Here is a 6,000-nt window from a genome sequence, read left to right on the forward strand (position 1 = left end):
ACAGAACTTTGTGCATATTCTATATAATAAAAGCCTAATATGCTAAGTGTCTGGTCATCCATTCAACCAATCAAAGTGTAATATGCTAATGATATGCTAAGACCACTCAACCACTCGCTATGACGTGCACTGACTACCAGGTGGCAGACTCTCCAACCAGTAGGTTAGCTTGCTGCTGGGGTCCAGCTGATCGGGACTGAGCGAGATGGGCCAGACATGCTATGGAGCCCTCCTGTGATCCCTCCCTGGCTGGCCAACCTCCTGGATCCCTCCCTGGTCCCAATTGTGCACTGTTGGGATCCCTCAGGCTGGCCTGTGCCCTTTCACAATCCGGGACCTCTTGGGGGATGTCAGAGAGCTGGTTTTGGCCCAATCCCGCAGGCCAGGCCAAGGGACCCCACTGGTACATGAATTCATGCACTGGGCCACTAGTTTCAAAATGGATACTTTTCCCCTCCCACTGTTAAATATATGAGAGGATTTTTCTTTGATCTTTAGAGCAAGAACCTGATAAGGTGTCTTATGTTAAAACTAAAAAAAAAAAAAAAAAAAAAGCCTGGGGCTCCTCTAAGACTGATCCTCAGATTTTTTTTAACTTCCCAGCTAGTCCCCAGCTTTTAACTACCAAGCTTTAAGCATTTCATCAATTACAGTTTAAAATTTTTTTACTAATATTGGCTTCAGCTTCTGGCTTTTGATTCTGGATTCTTGTCCTGATAAAGTGTGATTCTCTGTATCTGTCAGTCTCTATAGTTTTGGGGGCAGCAGTTGACCCTGTGACCTCAGTTCTCTAATGACTTACAAAGAGTTGCTGGTTTTCAGCTTTTTTCTTATTGTGAGGATAAGGGTGATGTCTTCTAAGCTTTTTATATATCAGACCAGAAATTGAACATCTTTTACACAATGTATTTTATTAAAAAGAAATATTAAATTCCAATGTGCAGTTTATATGTTATAGAACATGGGAGGTTTACAAGTTCAGCATTACACCTCACCTGTTTGACATAGTTTTTTATAACATGGTAATCATTTTGTGTGCATTCCTTCTGTCGAGAAATATTTATTTGCCATGAACTATTGCTAGATACTCTGGCTACAATGATAAGGAAATGGACTGATGTGGCCTTTATCCTCATGATAGCCTACTGTCTCTTTTATTAATAAGAACATTGATTTCATACATAACGGGAACTGCAGAAATGAACAAATCCAGAATTATTCAGAAGCTCGGTGATGTAAGGACACAGTTTAATTTCTGCCATCTTCTTGACCTTGCCTTCATGGTTACAATATGCCTACAACTTCCCCAAGCCTCATAACTTAGTTTAAAAATTCCAAAATATAAATAAATAGGAACAAGGGAAATGGGGGAAGAGGAGCTAATCCATTTAAATTAACTACTTTCTTTCACACAAATACAGAATCAAGTGGTTTAATTGGAATGAAGACTCAGTTGAGGCTGAATATTCAATTCAGCACAATTAATGTGTGTATATCCATTATAATTTTATAAAACCTATGCAATTCAACACCAGTATCATCAATTTTTTTCTCTTTCAAATAAAAAAGAATCTAATTAAAAATATTCTAATGAAAGCACAAATAAAGTCATACAGCCAAAGACAGTTGCATAAACAAGACAAGACTGATATTTAGTGGGGAATGTAATGATAACATACCTCAAATTCTTTGATTGATATATGAAAATCCAAATTTGATATATAAGTAAGAGAATATGATGGCTCTATATTAAGTATAGGTAAAATTATGTGTAAGCTGAATAATTAAAAACTAAATTCAAAGATATGCTTTGTCCATCAAATACTAAAAAAACAAACAAAAAAACAAAAAAATACTATGTCAAAACTATAGTATATAAATACAATGGAATATTATTCAACCATAAAAAATGAAGTTGTGATATATGCAATGACATGAATGAACCTTGAAAATGTCATGTCAAGTGAAATAAGTTAGACATAAACAAACAATATTATATGATTCCACTTATATGAAGTACATAGACTCAGGAAATTTATAGACAGAAAGTAGTAGCTCTAGTCAGTTTGGCTCAATGGAAAGAGGGTTGGCCTGCAGACTGAAGAGTCCTGGGTTCAATTCCGGTCAAGGGCACATTCCCAGGTTGCTGGCTCAATTCTCAGCAGGAGGCATGCAGGAGGCAGCCGAGCAATGATTCTCTCTCATCACTGATGTTTCTATTTCTCTCTCCCTCTCTCTTCCTCTCTGAAGTCAATAAAAATATATTTTTTTAAAAAAGAAAGTAGTATAGGAGTTATAAGGGGCCAGGGCACGGGTATGCTGTGGTGTCATTGCTTAAAAAGTAAGGAATTTCTGTTCAGAATGATGAAAAGTTTTGGAAATAGATAGGGTAGATAATTACATAACACTGTGAACGTATTTAATGCCACAAATTGTACACTTAAAAATTATTAAAATAGTAAACCTCATGTTATGTATATCATCACAATAAAAAAGTTTTAAAAAATTAAACACTGCGTGGTGGAGTTAGGTAAATGCTGTACTCATGTTCTCCTGAGACCACATAAAAATTACAACTAAATTATAGAACAAACACCCTTGAGAACCACCTGAAGATGATCTGAACAGAATTCTTGGAACTAAAATTACAAAGAAGAAGCAGTAGGAGGGGCAGAGACACAAAACAGTCTGGTGTCAGAGCCACATGTGGTGGTTAAGAATCGGAATGGATATCTTGGCTGCAGAAGTCCTCACTGATGAGCAAGGGGCCCCAGCCCCACACTGGATTCCCCAGTCTGGACAACCATTGCTGGGAAGAGAAGTCCCCACAATATCTGACTGTAAAAATCAGCAGAGATTCTGTCCAGGAAAGATGAAAGGCTACCAGAGTCCCAGGCTCTCCTCTTAAAGGGCCTGTGTACAGACTTACTTGCTGACAGATGCACTCACTCTGAGCTTCAGTGCTGGGCAGCAGCTCTAAAAGCACCAGGGACATACAGGGAAGAACTGAACTGTCTGGCTTCAGGGTGAGGGTTGGAGGGGTAACTCTCTCTGCCATTGTGTTCCTTTGTTGAGTCCTCGCTCCAATAGAGTCAGCAGGTCAGCATCATTGTTTCTTTGCTGAGCCCTCCCACAACCCAGCCCGCCCCATCTAACTCACACACAAGCTGGAACCTCTTTCAGCAGCTGTTACTCATAAGTGGCCAGCCTCAGAATGTGTTGTGGACTTTCTTAAAATCTATGAAAGGTCTACACGCCCCAAACAAGCAGCCGCTGGCCTCTGTGTGCCCTGTACCACTTGTTAGTGGCTTCCAACCCTCACTAGTGGCAGCCAAACTTGATCCACAGCATAGTCATTCCCTGGTACCTCCAAGCTTAGCTACCAGGCAGCTATTAACTGAGATCACTTTGTAGCTACTACCAGGTGGCTGACCTATGCCTGCACTGAAGCCACACCCATGAGGCCCTAGGACCAACGCACCTGGTGATCCACTTCAGTATCGCCCAGTTAGCTCCACAAATGAAACACCCAAAGAGTGGACTTGGCAGGCACTAGACTCGCAAGCATGTCAAACTCACAGCGATGGGTTTGATATGCTTGTGGACCTTCACTATATACCAAATCCCACTCTGATCCCCTACACAACAGGTCATCCATTAAAGACAGCCAGTCCTCACCGCAGTAGGCTTGAGGGGAAATTCCACCCACTTATATGCCATAAGCAATCAAGATTCAACTACAACAGGAAGATACACACAGCACACACAAGGGAAATCCCTGGAGCACCCAGCTCAGATGATCAGGGTGACTGCATTATTAGGGCTCACAGGACACCTGCAACATAAGGCCACATACCAAAACTGGAAATGTAGCAGATCAACCTAATATATACAAAACAACAACAAAACAACATCAGGGAGGCAGTCAAAATGAGAAGACAAAAAAGCATGCCCCAAATGAAAGAATAGGACAAAACTCCAGAGAAAAAACTAAACTAAATGCAGGCAAGCAATAAAAAGAAATGAGCCTTAATCGGTTCGGCTCAGTGGATAGAGTGTCGGCCTGCGGACTCAAGGTTCCCAGGTTCAATTCCGGTCAAGGGCATGTACCTTGGTTGCGGGCACATCCCCAGTAGGGGGTGTGCAGGAGGCAGCTGATTGATGTTTCTCTCTCATCGATGTTTCTAACTCTCTCTCCCTCTCCCTTCCTCTCTGTAAAAAATCAATAATATATATATTTTTTAAAATTAAAAAATATAAAAAGGAATGAAATTTTACCATTTGTGACAGCATGGATGGACCTATAGGGTATTATGCTAAGTGAAATAAGTCAGACAGAAAAAGACAAATACTATGTGATTTCACTTATATGTGTAATCTAAAGAGAAAAAAAATAAATAAACAAACTAGAAACAGACTTATAGATACAGAGAAGAGACTGATGATTGCCAGAGGGAGAGGGGTTGGAGGACTGGATGAAAAGAGTGAAGGAATTAAAAAATAAAAATTGATATTTACAAAATAGTTGGGGAATATAAAGTACAGCATAGGGAATATAGTCAATAATATTGTAATAATTATGTACAGTGCCAGGCGGGTATTTGAAATATCAGGGAGACAACATTGTGAAGTATATGTCTGTCTAACCACTATGCTGTGTACCTGGGACTAATACAAAATGCAAATTGTAATTGAAAAGTAAAACTTAAAAATGGAGGCAAGCTATCTAGCAGATAGAGTTCAAAACACTAATTAAATGGATACTCAATGAATTTAGGGAAAGAATAGATGAACTCAGTGAGAACTTCAACAAAGAGATAGTAAACATTAAAACAGACATATAAATCATAAAAAAGAACCAGTCAGAAATGATGAATACAATAACTGTAATAAAGAATAAATTAGATGGAGGTCAACAGAAGATTAGATAACACAGAAAATTGATTAGCAATGTAGAATACTAGGTATTCTAAAACACCAAAACAAAAGAGCAAAAAGAGAAAAACAAAAAACAAAAAATACAAGGATAGTTTAAAAGACTGCTGGAACAATAGCAAGCGTAACAATATTTGCATCATAGAAGTGCCAGAAGGAGAAAAGAAAGAGTAAGGAATTGAAAACCTTTTTGAAAAAGTAATGGCTGAAAACTTCCCTTTCCTAGCAAAGAAAACAGCCTCACAAGTTCAGGAGTCCCAAACAAGATGAACCCAAAGAGCCCATATCAAGAGATATCATAATTAAAATATCAAACATTAAAGACAAAGAGAGAATCTTAAAATCATCAAGAAAAAAGCAGCTAGTTATGTATAAGGGAGTTCCCATTATTCTCAACAGAAACTTTGCAGGCCAGAGGAATTTGGCATGAAATAGTCAAAGTGATAAAATAGTCAACGTGATAAAAAGCAAGGACTTACAACCAAGATCACTCTACCCAACAGGGCTAGCATCTAGAATTGAAGGAGAGATAAAGAGCTTCTGACACACACACACACACACACCCCACAAAATAAAACATAAAAAACTAAAGGAGTTCAGGAATAGGTTGCATTTTAATACACCAATAATGAACTATCAAAAGGGTAAACTAAGAAAAGAATCCCATTTACAACTGCATAAAAAAAAAAAATAAAGCACATACCAATAAATTTAACCAAGAAGGTAAAAGACCTATATTCAGAAAATAATAACATCTGAGAGAAGAAATTGAAGAAGATACAAATACAGAAGGTCCTCGAGTTACATTGGAGATCTACGGCGTGACATAACGCAATTTTCGCCATAAGTCGTAACCCACCTACATAAGCACCTACATCACTCACATGGAGCACATACACAGCAGTAATGAAGTAAAACAGTAAAAAAAAAAAAAATTAAAAGAAAGATAACAATTCCTGACCTTTACTTGTGGTAAATAAATAATAAAAAACATAAAGCACATATGTACATACATCAAAATGACAGAACTTTTTTTAAAATAAATAAGTGGGAGATTGCAACATA

This window comes from Eptesicus fuscus, chromosome 7 (assembly GCF_027574615.1).
Source record: "Eptesicus fuscus isolate TK198812 chromosome 7, DD_ASM_mEF_20220401, whole genome shotgun sequence".
Lineage (NCBI taxonomy): Eukaryota > Metazoa > Chordata > Mammalia > Chiroptera > Vespertilionidae > Eptesicus > Eptesicus fuscus.